Source organism: Crinia signifera, chromosome 19 (assembly GCF_055691185.1).
Source record: "Crinia signifera chromosome 19, ASM5569118v1, whole genome shotgun sequence".
NCBI classification, from domain to species: domain Eukaryota; kingdom Metazoa; phylum Chordata; class Amphibia; order Anura; family Myobatrachidae; genus Crinia; species Crinia signifera.
This window is the reverse complement of record NC_139226.1, coordinates 62,696,363-62,718,640: the sequence shown is the minus strand read 5'-3', so window position 1 is coordinate 62,718,640 and position 22,278 is coordinate 62,696,363.

Sequence of the window (22,278 nt, the reverse complement as noted above, 5' to 3'; positions counted from 1 at the left end):
ATCTATTTTTGGATAACAGATTAGGGTGGTGCACCGGTCCTGGAAGTACTGCAATACCAGGTCAATGCGTGGAGTGGACAGAGCTTGCTGCAAAGTACGTACCCGGGGACCTGCTCAGTTTGTAAAACTGAGTGCCGGGTCCACAGTTAAGGGTCTAATATGTGCTGTAGCATGTATTTGCAATCACTGGGGCAGGGACTGATAAGGATGACTTGTGTTGTCTGTACAGTACTGCATTTATGAGTGTTACGATGTAAGACACAGTATTAATAAATATTCATGTATGTCATGAACATATTATCGCGCCTCCTTCTTCTTTTTTTCAGGTAGACCTTCTCCATGAATGAATTGTGATGTCAACTACTTACCCACCTACTACATCTCTGGACTACCGTGACGTCATTTTTACTACAGCATATTCCAAACGTCGGATGGCAGAAGCAGCTACCCACAACAGGTAAGGAGGCGCGATAATATCTTAATGGCATACATGTGTGTTTATCAAATGTGTATATTTGTTATAGACCCGTACATTACATTTAAAGTTTGATGAATTTAGGTCCTTATATTATTTTATGCAGACAGCGAGCCAAATCAGGACTGATATCTGTGCAGGAGATATCAGTGATATTGTCTGCATTGCCTTTTTATTGAATGTCAAGAATACTTATTTTGTACTAAAGTAGGTGAATATAATAATGTTCACCTACTTTGATAAAAATTAAGTGATAGTACATAGGCCCCATATACCACTTTCACACCGCTGTACCCTATCACACTTGATTGGGGTGTGAAAACTGTACACGGCGAATAACCTGCTCCATACGCAGCTCTGTGCCTGGAGGGTGAAAGCTGGAACCTGTGAATGAAATGTTCCCGACTTGGCAAGTTGCTTGGGGGAGTAAAGCCGGAACCGACGCATGAGATGTTCTGGCCGCGACGAGGTGCTTTTGGGAGTGAAAGCCGGAACCGGCGCAAGAAATGTTCCGGCCGCGGCGTGATGGTTGGGGGGTGAAAGCCGAAAACGGTGCATGAGATGTTCCTGCCGCTGTGAGGTGCTTATTTTCTACAAAAGAAAGTGAAAATAATAATTTTCACCTATTTTGGTTGAAATATAGTGATAATATATAGGCCCCATATACCTTTTTCGCACTGCTGTACCCTATCACACTTGATTGGGGTGTGAAAACCGGAACTGGCAAATAACTTTTTCCATACGCAGCTATGTGCCTGGAGGGTGAGGTGCTTATTTTCTACAAAAGTGAGTGAAAATAATAATTTTCACCTACTTTGGTAGAAATAAAATGATAATATATGGACTCAATATTCCACTTTCAAACCGCTGTACCCTATCACACTTGATTGGGGTGTGAAAACCGAAACCAGCAAATAAATTTTTCCATACTCAGCTATGTGCCTGGAGGGTGAAAGCTGGAACCTGTGAATGAAATGTCACCACCTTGGCAGGGTGCTTGGGGGAGTAAAGCCGGAACCGACGCATGAGATGTTCTGGCCGCGACGAGGTGCTTTTGGGAGTGAAAGCCGGAACCGGCGCAAGAAATGTTCCGGCCGCGGCGTGATGGTTGGGGGGTGAAAGCCGAAAACGGTGCATGAGATGTTCCTGCCGCTGTGAGGTGCTTATTTTCTACAAAAGTAAGTGAAAATAATAATTTTCACCTATTTTGGTAGAAATGAAGTGATAATATATAGGCCCCATATACCTTTTTCGCACTGCTGTACCCTATCACACTTAATTGGGGTGTGAAAACCGGAACTGGCAAATAACTTTTTCCATACGCAGCTATGTGCCTGGAAGGTGAGGTGCTTATTTTCTACAAAAGTGAGTGAAAATAATAATTTTCACCTACTTTGGTAGAAATAAAATGATAATATATGGGCTCAATATACCACTTTAAAACCGCTGTACCCTATCACACTTGATTGGGGTGTGAAAACCGAAACCAGCAAATAACTTTTTCCATACTCAGCTATGTGCCTGGAGGGTGAAAGCTGGAACCTGTGAATGAAATGTCACCACCTTGGCAGGGTGCTTGGGGGAGTAAAGCCGGAACCGACGCATGAGATGTTCTGGCCGCGACGAGGTGCTTTTGGGAGTGAAAGCCGGAACCGGCGCAAGAAATGTTCCGGCCGCGGCGTGATGGTTGGGGGGTGATAGCCGAAAACGGTGCATGAGATGTTCCTGCCTCTGTAAGGTGCTTTTTTTCTACAAAAGTAAGTGAAAATAATAATTTTCACCTACTTTGGTAGAAATGAAGTGATAATATATAGGCCCCATATACCTTTTTCGCACTGCTGTACCCTATCACACTTGATCGGGGTGTGAAAACCGGACCTGACAAATAACTTTTTCCATACGCAGCTATGTGCCTGGAGGGTGAGGTGCTTATTTTCTACAAAAATGAGTGAAAATAATAATTTTCACCTACTTTGGTAGAAATAAAATGATAATTTATGGGCTCAATATACCACTTTCACACCGCTGTACCCTATCACACTTGATTGGGGTGTGAAAACCGAAACCAGCAAATAACTTTTTCCATACTAAGCTATGTGCCTGGAGGGTGAAAGCATGAACCTGTGAATGAAATGTCACCACCTTGGCAGGGTGCTTGGGGGAGTAAAGCCGGAACCGACGCATGAGATGTTCTGGCCGCGACGAGGTGCTTTTGGGAGTGAAAGACGGAACCGGCGCAAGAAATGTTCCGGCCGCGGCGTGATGGTTGGGGGGTGAAAGCCGAAAACGGTGCATGAGATGTTCCTGCCTCTGTGAGGTGCTTTTTTTTCTACAAAAGTAAGTGAAAATAATAATTTTCACCTATTTTGGTAGAAATGAAGTGATAATATATAGGCCCCATATACCTTTTTCGCACTGCTGTACCCTATCACACTTAATTGGGGTGTGAAAACCGGAACTGGCAAATAACTTTTTCCATACGCAGCTATGTGCCTGGAAGGTGAGGTGCTTATTTTCTACAAAAGTGAGTGAAAATAATAATTTTCACCTACTTTGGTAGAAATAAAATGATAATATATGGGCTCAATATACCACTTTAAAACCGCTGTACCCTATCACACTTGATTGGGGTGTGAAAACCGAAACCAGCAAATAACTTTTTCCATACTCAGCTATGTGCCTGGAGGGTGAAAGCATGAACCTGTGAATGAAATGTCACCACCTTGGCAGGGTGCTTGGGGGAGTAAAGCCGGAACCGACGCATGAGATGTTCTGGCCGCGACAAGGTGCTTTTGGGTGTGAAAGCTGGAACCGGCGCAAGAAATCTTCCGGCCGCGGAGTGATGGTTGGGGGTTGAAAGTCGAAAACGTTGCACGAGATGTTCCTGCCGCTGTGAGGTACTTATTTTCTACAAAAGTAAGTGAAAATAATAATTTTCACCTACTTTGGTAGAAATGAAGTGATAAAATATATAGAGCCCCATATACCTTTTTCACACTGCTGTACACTATCACACTTGATTGGGGTGTGAAACCCGAAACTGGCAAATAACTTTTTCCATACGCAGCTATGTGCCTGGAGGGTGAGGTGCTTATTTTCTACAAAAGTGAGTGAAAATAATAATTTTCACCTACTTTGGTAGAAATAAAATGATAATATATGGGCTCAATATACCACTTTCAAACCGCTGTACCCTATCACACTTGATTGGGGTGTGAAAACCGAAACCAGCAATTAACTTTTTCCATACTCAGCTATGTGCCTGGAGGGTGAAAGCTGGAACCTGTGAATGAAATGTCACCACCTTGGCAGGGTGCTTGGGGGAGTAAAGCCGACACCGACGCATGAGATGTTCTGGCCGCGACGAGGTGCTTTTGGGAGTGAAAGCCGGAACCGGCGCAAGAAATTTTCCGGCCGCGGCGTGATGGTTGGGGGGTGAAAGCCGAAAACGGTGCATGAGATGTTCCTGCCGCTGTGAGGTGCTTATTTTCTACAAAAGTAAGTGAAAATAATAATTTTCACCTATTTTGGTAGAAATGAAGTGATAATATATAGGCCCCATATACCTTTTTCGCACTGCTGTTCCCTATCACACTTGATTGGGGTGTGAAAACCGGAACTGGCAAATAACTTTTTCCATGCGCAGCTATGTGCCTGGAGGGTGAGGTGCTTATTTTCTACAAAAGTGAGTGAAAATAATAATTTTCACCTACTTTGGTAGAAATAAAATGATAATATATGGGCTCAATATACCACTTTCAAACCGCTGTACCCTATCACACTTGATTGGGGTGTGAAAACCGAAACCAGCAATTAACTTTTTCCATACTCAGCTATGTGCCTGGAGGGTGAAAGCTGGAACCTGTGAATGAAATGTCACTACCTTGGCAGGGTGCTTGGGGGAGTAAAGCCGGAACCGACGCATGAGATGTTCTGGCCGCGACGAGGTGCTTTTGAGAGTGAAAGCTGGAACCGGCGCATGAAATGTTACGACCATGGCGAGGTGCTTTGGCAAGGTGCCAGATCTGGCGCATGAGATTGCCATGCTTTTGCGATGTGCATGAAGGGGGGGTGAAAGCCTAAACTGGCGCATGAGATGTTCCAGGCAATGTGAGGTGCTTGGGGGGTGATAGTCCCTGACTGCTGCTGGCTAAATCAATCAGCTAGCTGCTGCAGAGGAGAAGGAGGAATCTTGCACAATCAGGTGCAATGACGGCTTTCCTGTTTTGAGCCCATTCAGCAGCAATAGTAGACAGTCATTCATGTAGACAAGCATTCATGTGGCAGGAACCTTTGTGTGACATCACAATCTGCCCTCTATGACATCACAAGCTGCTCACTCGGATTCCGGAACCTGACAGCCAGACAGTCACTTGGAACAGACAGGCAGACAGGACAGTCGTGTGTAGGTGAGCTGGGTGGGCCAATGTTTTCTTTTATTGGCAGTTACCACCCAAATGATGGTCCGAAGAAGGTAAGTGATACTTTTTCTAAATCCCCCTCTCAATGATCATCAATTGTTTGGCTCGGAAAAAATTGAAGAGGAAAAAAAATTCCCAAAACAAAAGAGAGAAAAGAGAAAAGAAAAAAATATAAGTTTAACAAAAGAAAACAAAATATAAGAGAAGCGAAAAAGAAATAAAAAAAAAAAAAAAAAAAAACAAGCCATTTCAAATCGAGAGGGAGGGGGGTCCAAAAATTCCATTGCTGTGTTCCAGTTGATGTTTCTGTGGTAAGATCGTAGGTAAGTCACATAGTGTTTGCATATATATTGGGAGGGCGCAGCGATTGATAAGTCATTTAATTTAGGCAGGCTTCCGGTCTTTTGGCTAGGCCGCACATGCTGATTTCAAGTGTAGTGTCACGTCAAATATTAAACTGCCTCGATTCCAGAAAGTACAATTCAAGGAGTCAAGAAATAGTCACAAAATGATACACTGGAGGCAGGATTTCAAACTTTTTATGCACAAGGGTTAAACCTTGAAGCAAATGCATGCATTTCTAAATACAAAGTTAGAACAAAGGTGCACAAACAATTGATACACCAAATCAAGTGCCCGGAATGGAATTAATCTATTTTTGGATAACAGATTAGGGTGGTGCACCGGTCCTGGAAGTACTGCAATACCAGGTCAATGCGTGGAGTGGACAGAGCTTGCTGCAAAGTACGTACCCGGGGACCTGCTCAGTTTGTAAAACTGAGTGCCGGGTCCACAGTTAAGGGTCTAATATGTGCTGTAGCATGTATTTGCAATCACTGGGGCAGGGACTGATAAGGATGACTTGTGTTGTCTGTACAGTACTGCATTTATGAGTGTTACGATGTAAGACACAGTATTAATAAATATTCATGTATGTCATGAACATATTATCGCGCCTCCTTCTTCTTTTTTTCAGGTAGACCTTCTCCATGAATGAATTGTGATGTCAACTACTTACCCACCTACTACATCTCTGGACTACCGTGACGTCATTTTTACTACAGCATATTCCAAACGTCGGATGGCAGAAGCAGCTACCCACAACAGGTAAGGAGGCGCGATAATATCTTAATGGCATACATGTGTGTTTATCAAATGTGTATATTTGTTATAGACCCGTACATTACGTTTAAAGTTTGATGAATTTAGGTCCTTATATTATTTTATGCAGACAGCGAGCCAAATCAGGACTGATATCTGTGCAGGAGATATCAGTGATATTGTCTGCATTGCCTTTTTATTGAATGTCAAGAATACTTATTTTGTACTAAAGTAGGTGAATATAATAATGTTCACCTACTTTGATAAAAATTAAGTGATAGTACATAGGCCCCATATACCACTTTCACACCGCTGTACCCTATCACACTTGATTGGGGTGTGAAAACTGTACACGGCGAATAACCTGCTCCATACGCAGCTCTGTGCCTGGAGGGTGAAAGCTGGAACCTGTGAATGAAATGTTCCCGACTTGGCAAGTTGCTTGGGGGAGTAAAGCCGGAACCGACGCATGAGATGTTCTGGCCGCGACGAGGTGCTTTTGGGAGTGAAAGCCGGAACCGGCGCAAGAAATGTTCCGGCCGCGGCGTGATGGTTGGGGGGTGAAAGCCGAAAACGGTGCATGAGATGTTCCTGCCGCTGTGAGGTGCTTATTTTCTACAAAAGAAAGTGAAAATAATAATTTTCACCTATTTTGGTTGAAATATAGTGATAATATATAGGCCCCATATACCTTTTTCGCACTGCTGTACCCTATCACACTTGATTGGGGTGTGAAAACCGGAACTGGCAAATAACTTTTTCCATACGCAGCTATGTGCCTGGAGGGTGAGGTGCTTATTTTCTACAAAAGTGAGTGAAAATAATAATTTTCACCTACTTTGGTAGAAATAAAATGATAATATATGGACTCAATATTCCACTTTCAAACCGCTGTACCCTATCACACTTGATTGGGGTGTGAAAACCGAAACCAGCAAATAAATTTTTCCATACTCAGCTATGTGCCTGGAGGGTGAAAGCTGGAACCTGTGAATGAAATGTCACCACCTTGGCAGGGTGCTTGGGGGAGTAAAGCCGGAACCGACGCATGAGATGTTCTGGCCGCGACGAGGTGCTTTTGGGAGTGAAAGCCGGAACCGGCGCAAGAAATGTTCCGGCCGCGGCGTGATGGTTGGGGGGTGAAAGCCGAAAACGGTGCATGAGATGTTCCTGCCGCTGTGAGGTGCTTATTTTCTACAAAAGTAAGTGAAAATAATAATTTTCACCTATTTTGGTAGAAATGAAGTGATAATATATAGGCCCCATATACCTTTTTCGCACTGCTGTACCCTATCACACTTAATTGGGGTGTGAAAACCGGAACTGGCAAATAACTTTTTCCATACGCAGCTATGTGCCTGGAAGGTGAGGTGCTTATTTTCTACAAAAGTGAGTGAAAATAATAATTTTCACCTACTTTGGTAGAAATAAAATGATAATATATGGGCTCAATATACCACTTTAAAACCGCTGTACCCTATCACACTTGATTGGGGTGTGAAAACCGAAACCAGCAAATAACTTTTTCCATACTCAGCTATGTGCCTGGAGGGTGAAAGCTGGAACCTGTGAATGAAATGTCACCACCTTGGCAGGGTGCTTGGGGGAGTAAAGCCGGAACCGACGCATGAGATGTTCTGGCCGCGACGAGGTGCTTTTGGGAGTGAAAGCCGGAACCGGCGCAAGAAATGTTCCGGCCGCGGCGTGATGGTTGGGGGGTGATAGCCGAAAACGGTGCATGAGATGTTCCTGCCTCTGTAAGGTGCTTTTTTTCTACAAAAGTAAGTGAAAATAATAATTTTCACCTACTTTGGTAGAAATGAAGTGATAATATATAGGCCCCATATACCTTTTTCGCACTGCTGTACCCTATCACACTTGATCGGGGTGTGAAAACCGGACCTGACAAATAACTTTTTCCATACGCAGCTATGTGCCTGGAGGGTGAGGTGCTTATTTTCTACAAAAATGAGTGAAAATAATAATTTTCACCTACTTTGGTAGAAATAAAATGATAATTTATGGGCTCAATATACCACTTTCACACCGCTGTACCCTATCACACTTGATTGGGGTGTGAAAACCGAAACCAGCAAATAACTTTTTCCATACTAAGCTATGTGCCTGGAGGGTGAAAGCATGAACCTGTGAATGAAATGTCACCACCTTGGCAGGGTGCTTGGGGGAGTAAAGCCGGAACCGACGCATGAGATGTTCTGGCCGCGACGAGGTGCATTTGGGAGTGAAAGACGGAACCGGCGCAAGAAATGTTCCGGCTGCGGCGTGATGGTTGGGGGGTGAAAGCCGAAAACGGTGCATGAGATGTTCCTGCCGCTGTGAGGTGCTTATTTTCTACAAAAGTAAGTGAAAATAATAATTTTCACCTATTTTGGTAGAAATGAAGTGATAATATATAGGCCCCATATACCTTTTTCGCACTGCTGTACCCTATCACACTTGATTGGGGTGTGAAAACCGGAACTGGCAAATAACTTTTTCCATACGCAGCTATGTGCCTGGAGGGTGAGGTGCTTATTTTCTACAAAAGTGAGTGAAAATAATAATTTTCACCTACTTTGGTAGAAATAAAATGATAATATATGGACTCAATATACCACTTTCAAACCGCTGTACCCTATCACACTTGATTGGGGTGTGAAAACCGAAACCAGCAAATAAATTTTTCCATACTCAGCTATGTGCCTGGAGGGTGAAAGCTGGAACCTGTGAATGAAATGTCACCACCTTGGCAGGGTGCTTGGGGGAGTAAAGCCGGAACCGACGCATGAGATGTTCTGGCCGCGACGAGGTGCTTTTGGGAGTGAAAGCCGGAACCGGCGCAAGAAATGTTCCGGCCGCGGCGTGATGGTTGGGGGGTGAAAGCCGAAAACGGTGCATGAGATGTTCCTGCCGCTGTGAGGTGCTTATTTTCTACAAAAGTAAGTGAAAATAATAATTTTCACCTATTTTGGTAGAAATGAAGTGATAATATATAGGCCCCATATACCTTTTTCGCACTGCTGTACCCTATCACACTTAATTGGGGTGTGAAAACCGGAACTGGCAAATAACTTTTTCCATACGCAGCTATGTGCCTGGAAGGTGAGGTGCTTATTTTCTACAAAAGTGAGTGAAAATAATAATTTTCACCTACTTTGGTAGAAATAAAATGATAATATATGGGCTCAATATACCACTTTAAAACCGCTGTACCCTATCACACTTGATTGGGGTGTGAAAACCGAAACCAGCAAATAACTTTTTCCATACTCAGCTATGTGCCTGGAGGGTGAAAGCTGGAACCTGTGAATGAAATGTCACCACCTTGGCAGGGTGCTTGGGGGAGTAAAGCCGGAACCGACGCATGAGATGTTCTGGCCGCGACGAGGTGCTTTTGGGAGTGAAAGCCGGAACCGGCGCAAGAAATGTTCCGGCCGCGGCGTGATGGTTGGGGGGTGATAGCCGAAAACGGTGCATGAGATGTTCCTGCCTCTGTGAGGTGCTTTTTTTCTACAAAAGTAAGTGAAAATAATAATTTTCACCTACTTTGGTAGAAATGAAGTGATAATATATAGGCCCCATATACCTTTTTCGCACTGCTGTACCCTATCACACTTGATCGGGGTGTGAAAACCGGACCTGACAAATAACTTTTTCCATACGCAGCTATGTGCCTGGAGGGTGAGGTGCTTATTTTCTACAAAAATGAGTGAAAATAATAATTTTCACCTACTTTGGTAGAAATAAAATGATAATTTATGGGCTCAATATACCACTTTCACACCGCTGTACCCTATCACACTTGATTGGGGTGTGAAAACCGAAACCAGCAAATAACTTTTTCCATACTAAGCTATGTGCCTGGAGGGTGAAAGCATGAACCTGTGAATGAAATGTCACCACCTTGGCAGGGTGCTTGGGGGAGTAAAGCCGGAACCGACGCATGAGATGTTCTGGCCGCGACGAGGTGCTTTTGGGAGTGAAAGACGGAACCGGCGCAAGAAATGTTCCGGCCGCGGCGTGATGGTTGGGGGGTGAAAGCCGAAAACGGTGCATGAGATGTTCCTGCCGCTGTGAGGTGCTTATTTTCTACAAAAGTAAGTGAAAATAATAATTTTCACCTATTTTGGTAGAAATGAAGTGATAATATATAGGCCCCATATACCTTTTTCGCACTGCTGTACCCTATCACACTTGATTGGGGTGTGAAAACCGGAACTGGCAAATAACTTTTTCCATACGCAGCTATGTGCCTGGAGGGTGAGGTGCTTATTTTCTACAAAAGTGAGTGAAAATAATAATTTTCACCTACTTTGGTAGAAATAAAATGATAATATATGGACTCAATATACCACTTTCAAACCGCTGTACCCTATCACACTTGATTGGGGTGTGAAAACCGAAACCAGCAAATAAATTTTTCCATACTCAGCTATGTGCCTGGAGGGTGAAAGCTGGAACCTGTGAATGAAATGTCACCACCTTGGCAGGGTGCTTGGGGGAGTAAAGCCGGAACCGACGCATGAGATGTTCTGGCCGCGACGAGGTGCTTTTGGGAGTGAAAGCCGGAACCGGCGCAAGAAATGTTCCGGCCGCGGCGTGATGGTTGGGGGGTGAAAGCCGAAAACGGTGCATGAGATGTTCCTGCCGCTGTGAGGTGCTTATTTTCTACAAAAGTAAGTGAAAATAATAATTTTCACCTACTTTGGTAGAAATGAAGTGATAATATATAGGCCCCATATACCTTTTTCGCACTGCTGTACCCTATCACACTTGATTGGGGTGTGAAAACCGGACCTGACAAATAACTTTTTCCATACGCAGCTATGTGCCTGGAGGGTGAGGTGCTTATTTTTTACAAAAATGAGTGAAAATAATAATTTTCACCTACTTTGGTAGAAATAAAATGATAATTTATGGGCTCAATATACCACTTTCACACCGCTGTACCCTATCACACTTGATTGGGGTGTGAAAACCGAAACCAGCAAATAACTTTTTCCATACTCAGCTATGTGCCTGGAGGGTGAAAGCTGGAACCTGTGAATGAAATGTCACCACCTTGGCAGGGTGCTTGGGGGAGTAAAGCCGGAACCGACGCATGAGATGTTCTGGCCGCGACGAGGTGCTTTTGGGAGTGAAAGCCGGAACCGGCGCAAGAAATGTTCCGGCCGCGGCGTGATGGTTGGGGGGTGATAGCCGAAAACGGTGCATGAGATGTTCCTGCCTCTGTGAGGTGCTTTTTTTCTACAAAAGTAAGTGAAAATAATAATTTTCACCTACTTTGGTAGAAATGAAGTGATAATATATAGGCCCCATATACCTTTTTCGCACTGCTGTACCCTATCACACTTGATCGGGGTGTGAAAACCGGACCTGACAAATAACTTTTTCCATACGCAGCTATGTGCCTGGAGGGTGAGGTGCTTATTTTCTACAAAAATGAGTGAAAATAATAATTTTCACCTACTTTGGTAGAAATAAAATGATAATTTATGGGCTCAATATACCACTTTCACACCGCTGTACCCTATCACACTTGATTGGGGTGTGAAAACCGAAACCAGCAAATAACTTTTTCCATACTAAGCTATGTGCCTGGAGGGTGAAAGCATGAACCTGTGAATGAAATGTCACCACCTTGGCAGGGTGCTTGGGGGAGTAAAGCCGGAACCGACGCATGAGATGTTCTGGCCGCGACGAGGTGCTTTTGGGAGTGAAAGACGGAACCGGCGCAAGAAATGTTCCGGCCGCGGCGTGATGGTTGGGGGGTGAAAGCCGAAAACGGTGCATGAGATGTTCCTGCCGCTGTGAGGTGCTTATTTTCTACAAAAGTAAGTGAAAATAATAATTTTCACCTATTTTGGTAGAAATGAAGTGATAATATATAGGCCCCATATACCTTTTTCGCACTGCTGTACCCTATCACACTTGATTGGGGTGTGAAAACCGGAACTGGCAAATAACTTTTTCCATACGCAGCTATGTGCCTGGAGGGTGAGGTGCTTATTTTCTACAAAAGTGAGTGAAAATAATAATTTTCACCTACTTTGGTAGAAATAAAATGATAATATATGGACTCAATATACCACTTTCAAACCGCTGTACCCTATCACACTTGATTGGGGTGTGAAAACCGAAACCAGCAAATAAATTTTTCCATACTCAGCTATGTGCCTGGAGGGTGAAAGCTGGAACCTGTGAATGAAATGTCACCACCTTGGCAGGGTGCTTGGGGGAGTAAAGCCGGAACCGACGCATGAGATGTTCTGGCCGCGACAAGGTGCTTTTGGGAGTGAAAGCCGGAACCGGCGCAAGAAATGTTCCGGCCGCGGCGTGATGGTTGGGGGGTGAAAGCCGAAAACGGTGCATGAGATGTTCCTGCCGCTGTGAGGTGCTTATTTTCTACAAAAGTAAGTAAAAATAATAATTTTCACCTACTTTGGTAGAAATGAAGTGATAATATATAGGCCCCATATACCTTTTTCGCACTGCTGTACCCTATCACACTTGATTGGGGTGTGAAAACCGGACCTGACAAATAACTTTTTCCATACGCAGCTATGTGCCTGGAGGGTGAGGTGCTTATTTTTTACAAAAATGAGTGAAAATAATAATTTTCACCTACTTTGGTAGAAATAAAATGATAATTTATGGGCTCAATATACCACTTTCACACCGCTGTACCCTATCACACTTGATTGGGGTGTGAAAACCGAAACCAGCAAATAACTTTTTCCATACTCAGCTATGTGCCTGGAGGGTGAAAGCATGAACCTGTGAATGAAATGTCACCACCTTGGCAGGGTGCTTGAGGGAGTAAAGCCGGAACCGACGCATGAGATGTTCTGGCCGCGACGAGGTGCTTTTGGGAGTGAAAGACGGAACCGGCGCAAGAAATGTTCCGGCCGCGGCGTGATGGTTGGGGGGTGAAAGCCGAAAACGGTGCATGAGATGTTCCTGCCGCTGTGAGGTGCTTATTTTCTACAAAAGTAAGTGAAAATAATAATTTTCACCTATTTTGGTAGAAATGAAGTGATAATATATAGGCCCCATATACCTTTTTCGCACTGCTGTACCCTATCACACTTGATTGGGGTGTGAAAACCGGAACTGGCAAATAACTTTTTCCATACGCAGCTATGTGCCTGGAGGGTGAGGTGCTTATTTTCTACAAAAGTGAGTGAAAATAATAATTTTCACCTACTTTGGTAGAAATAAAATGATAATATATGGACTCAATATACCACTTTCAAACCGCTGTACCCTATCACACTTGATTGGGGTGTGAAAACCGAAACCAGCAAATAAATTTTTCCATACTCAGCTATGTGCCTGGAGGGTGAAAGCTGGAACCTGTGAATGAAATGTCACCACCTTGGCAGGGTGCTTGGGGGAGTAAAGCCGGAACCGACGCATGAGATGTTCTGGCCGCGACGAGGTGCTTTTGGGAGTGAAAGCCGGAACCGGCGCAAGAAATGTTCCGGCCGCGGCGTGATGGTTGGGGGGTGAAAGCCGAAAACGGTGCATGAGATGTTCCTGCCGCTGTGAGGTGCTTATTTTCTACAAAAGTAAGTGAAAATAATAATTTTCACCTACTTTGGTAGAAATAAAATGATAATATATGGACTCAATATACCACTTTCAAACCGCTGTACCCTATCACACTTGATTGGGGTGTGAAAACCGAAACCAGCAAATAAATTTTTCCATACTCAGCTATGTGCCTGGAGGGTGAAAGCTGGAACCTGTGAATGAAATGTCACCACCTTGGCAGGGTGCTTGGGGGAGTAAAGCCGGAACCGACGCATGAGATGTTCTGGCCGCGACGAGGTGCTTTTGGGAGTGAAAGCCTGAACCGGCGCAAGAAATGTTCCGGCCGCGGCGTGATGGTTGGGGGGTGAAAGCCGAAAACGGTGCATGAGATGTTCCTGCCGCTGTGAGGTGCTTATTTTCTACAAAAGTAAGTGAAAATAATAATTTTCACCTATTTTGGTAGAAATTAAGTGATAATATATAGGCCCCATATACCTTTTTCGCACTGCTGTACCCTATCACACTTGATTGGGGTGTGAAAACCGGAACTGGCAAATAACTTTTTCCATTCGCAGCTATGTGCCTGGAAGGTGAGGTGCTTATTTTCTACAAAAGTGAGTGAAAATAATAATTTTCACCTACTTTGGTCGAAATAAAATTATAATATATAGGCTCAATATACCACTTTCACTCCGCTGTACCCTATCACACTTGATTGGGGTGTGAAAACCGAAACCAGCAAATAACTTTTTCCATACTCAGCTATGTGCCTGGAGGGTGAAAGCATGAACCTGTGAATGAAATGTCACCACCTTGGCAGGGTGCTTGGGGGAGTAAAGCCGGAACCGACGCATGAGATGTTCTGGCCGCGACGAGGTGCTTTTGGGAGTGAAAGACGGATCCGGCGCAAGAAATGTTCCGGCCGCGGCGTGATGGTTGGGGGGTGAAAGCCGAAAACGGTGCATGAGATGTTCCTGCCGCTGTGAGGTGCTTATTTTCTACAAAAGTAAGTGAAAATAATAATTTTCACCTATTTTGGTAGAAATGAAGTGATAATATATAGGCCCCATATACCTTTTTCTCACTGCTGTACCCTATCACACTTGATTGGGGTGTGAAAACCGGAACTGGCAAATAACTTTTTCCATACGCAGCTATGTGCCTGGAGGGTGAGGTGCTTATTTTCTACAAAAGTAAGTGAAAATAATAATTTTCACCTACTTTGGTAGAAATAAAATGATAATATATGGACTCAATATACCACTTTCAAACCGCTGTACCCTATCACACTTGATTGGGGTGTGAAAACCGAAACCAGCAAATAAATTTTTCCATACTCAGCTATGTGCCTGGAGGGTGAAAGCTGGAACCTGTGAATGAAATGTCACCACCTTGGCAGGGTGCTTGGGGGAGTAAAGCCGGAACCGACGCATGAGATGTTCTGGCCGCGACGAGGTGCTTTTGGGAGTGAAAGCCGGAACCGGCGCAAGAAATGTTCCGGCCGCGGCGTGATGGTTGGGGGGTGAAAGCCGAAAACGGTGCATGAGATGTTCCTGCCGCTGTGAGGTGCTTATTTTCTACAAAAGTAAGTGAAAATAATAATTTTCACCTACTTTGGTAGAAATAAAATGATAATATATGGACTCAATATACCACTTTCAAACCGCTGTACCCTATCACACTTGATTGGGGTGTGAAAACCGAAACCAGCAAATAAATTTTTCCATACTCAGCTATGTGCCTGGAGGGTGAAAGCTGGAACCTGTGAATGAAATGTCACCACCTTGGCAGGGTGCTTGGGGGAGTAAAGCCGGAACCGACGCATGAGATGTTCTGGCCGCGACGAGGTGCTTTTGGGAGTGAAAGCCAGAACCGGCGCAAGAAATGTTCCGGCCGCGGCGTGATGGTTGGGGGGTGAAAGCCGAAAACGGTGCATGAGATGTTCCTGCCGCTGTGAGGTGCTTATTTTCTACAAAAGTAAGTGAAAATAATAATTTTCACCTATTTTGGTAGAAATTAAGTGATAATATATAGGCCCCATATACCTTTTTCGCACTGCTGTACCCTATCACACTTGATTGGGGTGTGAAAACCGGAACTGGCAAATAACTTTTTCCATTCGCAGCTATGTGCCTGGAAGGTGAGGTGCTTATTTTCTACAAAAGTGAGTGAAAATAATAATTTTCACCTACTTTGGTCGAAATAAAATTATAATATATAGGCTCAATATACCACTTTCACTCCGCTGTACCCTATCACACTTGATTGGGGTGTGAAAACCAAAACCAGCAAATAACTTTTTCCATACTCAGCTATGTGTCTGGAGGGTGAAAGCTGGAACCTGTGAATGAAATGTCACCACCTTGGCAGGGTGCTTGGGGGAGTAAAGCCGGAACCGACGCATGAGATGTTCTGGCCGCGACGAGGTGCTTTTGGGAGTGAAAGCCGGAACCGGCGCAAGAAATGTTCCGGCCGCGGCGTGATGGTTGGGGGGTGAAAGCCGAAAACGGTGCATGAGATGTTCCTGCCGCTGTGAGGTGCTTATTTTCTACAAAAGTAAGTGAAAATAATAATTTTCATCTATTTTGGTAGAAATGAAATGATAATATATAGGCCCCATATACCTTTTTCGCACTGCTGTACCCTATCACACTTAATTGGGGTGTGAAAACCGGAACTGGCAAATAACTTTTTCCATACGCAGCTATGTGCCTGGAAGGTGAGGTGCTTTTTTTCTACAAAAGTGAGTGAAAATAATAATTTTCACCTACTTTGGTAGAAATAAAATGATAATATATGGGCTCAATATACCACTTTCAAACCGCTGTACCCTATCACACTTGATTGGGGTGTGAAAACCGAAACCAGCAAATAACTTTTTCCATACTCAGCTATGTGCCTGGAGGGTGAAAGCTGGAACCTGTGAATGAAATGTCACCACCTTGGCAGGGTGCTTGGGGGAGTAAAGCCGGAACCGACGCATGAGATGTTCTGGCCGCGACGAGGTGCTTTTGGGAGTGAAAGCCGGAACTGGCGCAAGAAATGTTCCGGCCGCGGCGTGATGGTTGGGGGGTGATAGCCGAAAACGGTGCATGAGATGTTCCTGCCTCTGTGAGGTGCTTTTTTTCTACAAAAGTAAGTGAAAATAATAATTTTCAACTACTTTGGTAGAAATTAAGTGATAATATATAGGCCCCATATACCTTTTTCGCACTGCTGTACCCTATCACACTTGATTGGGGTGTGAAAACCGGACCTGACAAATAACTTTTTCCATACGCAGCTATGTGCCTGGAGGGTGAGGTGCTTATTTTCTACAAAAGTGAGTGAAAATAATAATTTTCACCTACTTTGGTAGAAATAAAATGATAATTTATGGGCTCAATATACCACTTTCACACCGCTGTACCCTATCACACTTGATTGGGTTGTGAAAACCGAAACCAGCAAATAACTTTTTCCATACTCAGCTATGTGCCTGGAGGGTGAAAGCATGAACCTGTGAATGAAATGTCACCACCTTGGCAGGGTGCTTGGGGGAGTAAAGCCGGAACCGACGCATGAGATGTTCTGGCCGCGACAAGGTGCTTTTGGGTGTGAAAGCTGGAACGGGCGCATGAAATCTTCCGGCCGCGGAGTGATGGTTGGGGGGTGAAAGTCGAAAATGGTGCACGAGATGTTCCTGCCGCTGTGAGGTACTTATTTTCTACAAAAGTAAGTGAAAATAATAATTTTCACCTACTTTGGTAGAAATGAAGTGATAAAATATATAGAGCCCCATATACCTTTTTCACACTGCTGTACACTATCACACTTGATTGTGGTTTGAAACCCGAAACTGGCAAATAACTTTTTCCATACGCAGCTATGTGCCTGGAGGGTGAGGTGCTTATTTTCTACAAAAGTGAGTGAAAATAATAATTTTCACCTACTTTGGTAGAAATAAAATGATAATATATGGGCTCAATATACCACTTTCAAACCGCTGTACCCTATCACACTTGATTGGGGTGTGAAAACCGAAACCAGCAATTAACTTTTTCCATACTCAGCTATGTGCCTGGAGGGTGAAAGCTGGAACCTGTGAATGAAATGTCACCACCTTGGCAGGGTGCTTGGGGGAGTAAAGCCGACACCGACGCATGAGATGTTCTGGCCGCGACGAGGTGCTTTTGGGAGTGAAAGCCGGAACCGGCGCAAGAAATTTTCCGGCCGCGGCGTGATGGTTGGGGGGTGAAAGCCGAAAACGGTGCATGAGATGTTCCTGCCGCTGTGAGGTGCTTATTTTCTACAAAAGTAAGTGAAAATAATAATTTTCACCTATTTTGGTAGAAATGAAGTGATAATATATAGGCCCCATATACCTTTTTCGCACTGCTGTTCCCTATCACACTTGATTGGGGTGTGAAAACCGGAACTGGCAAATAACTTTTTCCATGCGCAGCTATGTGCCTGGAGGGTGAGGTGCTTATTTTCTACAAAAGTGAGTGAAAATAATAATTTTCACCTACTTTGGTAGAAATAAAATAATAATATATGGGCTCAATATACCACTTTCAAACCGCTGTACCCTATCACACTTGATTGGGGTGTGAAAACCGAAACCAGCAATTAACTTTTTCCATACTCAGCTATGTGCCTGGAGGGTGAAAGCTGGAACCTGTGAATGAAATGTCACTACCTTGGCAGGGTGCTTGGGGGAGTAAAGCCGGAACCGACGCATGAGATGTTCTGGCCGCGACGAGGTGCTTTTGAGAGTGAAAGCTGGAACCGGCGCATGAAATGTTACGACCATGGCGAGGTGCTTTGGCAAGGTGCCAGATCTGGCGCATGAGATTGCCATGCTTTTGCGATGTGCATGAAGGGGGGTGAAAGCCTAAACTGGCGCATGAGATGTTCCAGGCAATGTGAGGTGCTTGGGGGGTGATAGTCCCTGACTGCTGCTGGCTAAATCAATCAGCTAGCTGCTGCAGAGGAGAAGGAGGAATCTTGCACAATCAGGTGCAATGACGGCTTTCCTGTTTTGAGCCCATTCAGCAGCAATAGTAGACAGTCATTCATGTAGACAAGCATTCATGTGGCAGGAACCTTTGTGTGACATCACAATCTGCCCTCTATGACATCACAAGCTGCTCACTCGGATTCCGGAACCTGACAGCCAGACAGTCACTTGGAACAGACAGGCAGACAGGACAGTCGTGTGTAGGTGAGCTGGGTGGGCCAATGTTTTCTTTTATTGGCAGTTACCACCCAAATGATGGTCCGAAGAAGGTAAGTGATACTTTTTCTAAATCCCCCTCTCAATGATCATCAATTGTTTGGCTCGGAAAAAATTGAAGAGGAAAAAAAATTCCCAAAACAAAAGAGAGAAAAGAGAAAAGAAAAAAATATAAGTTTAACAAAAGAAAACAAAATATAAGAGAAGCGAAAAAGAAATAAAATAAAAAAAAAAAAAAAAAACAAGCCATTTCAAATCGAGAGGGAGGGGGGTCCAAAAATTCCATTGCTGTGTTCCAGTTGATGTTTCTGTGGTAAGATCGTAGGTAAGTCACATAGTGTTTGCATATATATTGGGAGGGCGCAGCGATTGATAAGTCATTTAATTTAGGCAGGCTTCCGGTCTTTTGGCTAGGCCGCACATGCTGATTTCAAGTGTAGTGTCACGTCAAATATTAAACTGCCTCGATTCCAGAAAGTACAATTCAAGGAGTCAAGAAATAGTCACAAAATGATACACTGGAGGCAGGATTTCAAACTTTTTATGCACAAGGGTTAAACCTTGAAGCAAATGCATGCATTTCTAAATACAAAGTTAGAACAAAGGTGCACAAACAATTGATACACCAAATCAAGTGCCCGGAATGGAATTAATCTATTTTTGGATAACAGATTAGGGTGGTGCACCGGTCCTGGAAGTACTGCAATACCAGGTCAATGCGTGGAGTGGACAGAGCTTGCTGCAAAGTACGTACCCGGGGACCTGCTCAGTTTGTAAAACTGAGTGCCGGGTCCACAGTTAAGGGTCTAATATGTGCTGTAGCATGTATTTGCAATCACTGGGGCAGGGACTGATAAGGATGACTTGTGTTGTCTGTACAGTACTGCATTTATGAGTGTTACGATGTAAGACACAGTATTAATAAATATTCATGTATGTCATGAACATATTATCGCGCCTCCTTCTTCTTTTTTTCAGGTAGACCTTCTCCATGAATGAATTGTGATGTCAACTACTTACCCACCTACTACATCTCTGGACTACCGTGACGTCATTTTTACTACAGCATATTCCAAACGTCGGATGGCAGAAGCAGCTACCCACAACAGGTAAGGAGGCGCGATAATATCTTAATGGCATACATGTGTGTTTATCAAATGTGTATATTTGTTATAGACCCGTACATTACGTTTAAAGTTTGATGAATTTAGGTCCTTATATTATTTTATGCAGACAGCGAGCCAAATCAGGACTGATATCTGTGCAGGAGATATCAGTGATATTGTCTGCATTGCCTTTTTATTGAATGTCAAGAATACGTATTTTGTACTAAAGTAGGTGAATATAATAATTTTCACCTACTTTGATAAAAATTAAGTGATAGTACATAGGCCCCATATACCACTTTCACACCGCTGTACCCTATCACACTTGATTGGGGTGTGAAAACTGTACACGGCGAATAACCTGCTCCATACGCAGCTCTGTGCCTGGAGGGTGAAAGCTGGAACCTGTGAATGAAATGTTCCCGACTTGGCAAGTTGCTTGGGGGAGTAAAGCCGGAACCGACGCATGAGATGTTCTGGCCGCGACGAGGTGCTTTTGGGAGTGAAAGCCGGAACCGGCGCAAGAAATGTTCCGGCCGCGGCTTGATGGTTGGGGGGTGAAAGCCGAAAACGGTGCATGAGATGTTCCTGCCGCTGTAAGGTGCTTATTTTCTACAAAAGTAAGTGAAAATAATAATTTTCACCTATTTTGGTAGAAATTAAGTGATAATATATAGGCCCCATATACCTTTTTCGCACTGCTGTACCCTATCACACTTGATTGGGGTGTGAAAACCGGAACTGGCAAATAACTTTTTCCATTCGCAGCTATGTGCCTGGAAGGTGAGGTGCTTATTTTCTACAAAAGTGAGTGAAAATAATAATTTTCACCTACTTTGGTCGAAATAAAATTATAATATATAGGCTCAATATACCACTTTCACTCCGCTGTACCCTATCACACTTGATTGGGGTGTGAAAACCAAAACCAGCAAATAACTTTTTCCATACTCAGCTATGTGTCTGGAGGGTGAAAGCTGGAACCTGTGAATGAAATGTCACCACCTTGGTAGGGTGCTTGGGGGAGTAAAGCCGGAACCGACGCATGAGATGTTCTGGCCGCGACGAGGTGCTTTTGGGAGTGAAAGCCGGAACCGGCGCAAGAAATGTTCCGGCCGCGGCGTGATGGTTGGGGGGTGAAAGCCGAAAACGGTGCATGAGATGTTCCTGCCGCTGTGAGGTGCTTATTTTCTACAAAAGTAAATGAAAATAATAATTTTCACCTATTTTGGTAGAAATGAAGTGATAATATATAGGCCCCATATACCTTTTTCGCACTGCTGTACCCTATCACACTTGATTGGGGTGTGAAAACCGGAACTGGCAAATAACTTTTTCCATACGCAGCTATGTGCCTGGAGAGTGAGGTGCTTATTTTCTACAAAAGTGAGTGAAAATAATAATTTTCACCTACTTTGGTAGAAATAAAATGATAATATATGGACTCAATATACCACTTTCAAACCGCTGTACCCTATCACACTTGATTTGGGTGTGAAAACCGAAACCAGCAAATAAATTTTTCCATACTCAGCTATGTGCCTGGAGGGTGAAAGCTGGAACCTGTGAATGAAATGTCACCACCTTGGCAGGGTGCTTGGGGGAGTAAAGCCGGAACCGACGCATGAGATGTTCTGGCCGCGACGAGGTGCTTTTGGGAGTGAAAGCCGGAACCGGCGCAAGAAATGTTCCGGCCGCGGCGTGATGGTTGGGGGGTGAAAGCCGAAAACGGTGCATGAGATGTTCCTGCCGCTGTGAGGTGCTTATTTTCTACAAAAGTAAGTGAAAATAATAATTTTCATCTATTTTGGTAGAAATGAAATGATAATATATAGGCCCCATATACCTTTTTCGCACTGCTGTACCCTATCACACTTAATTGGGGTGTGAAAACCGGAACTGGCAAATAACTTTTTCCATACGCAGCTATGTGCCTGGAAGGTGAGGTGCTTTTTTTCTACAAAAGTGAGTGAAAATAATAATTTTCACCTACTTTGGTAGAAATAAAATGATAATATATGGGCTCAATATACCACTTTCAAACCGCTGTACCCTATCACACTTGATTGGGGTGTGAAAACCGAAACCAGCAAATAACTTTTTCCATACTCAGCTATGTGCCTGGAGGGTGAAAGCTGGAACCTGTGAATGAAATGTCACCACCTTGGCAGGGTGCTTGGGGGAGTAAAGCCGGAACCGACGCATGAGATGTTCTGGCCGCGACGAGGTGCTTTTGGGAGTGAAAGCCGGAACCGGCGCAAGAAATGTTCCGGCCGCGGCGTGATGGTTGGGGGGTGATAGCCGAAAACGGTGCATGAGATGTTCCTGCCTCTGTGAGGTGCTTTTTTTCTACAAAAGTAAGTGAAAATAATAATTTTCAACTACTTTGGTAGAAATTAAGTGATAATATATAGGCCCCAT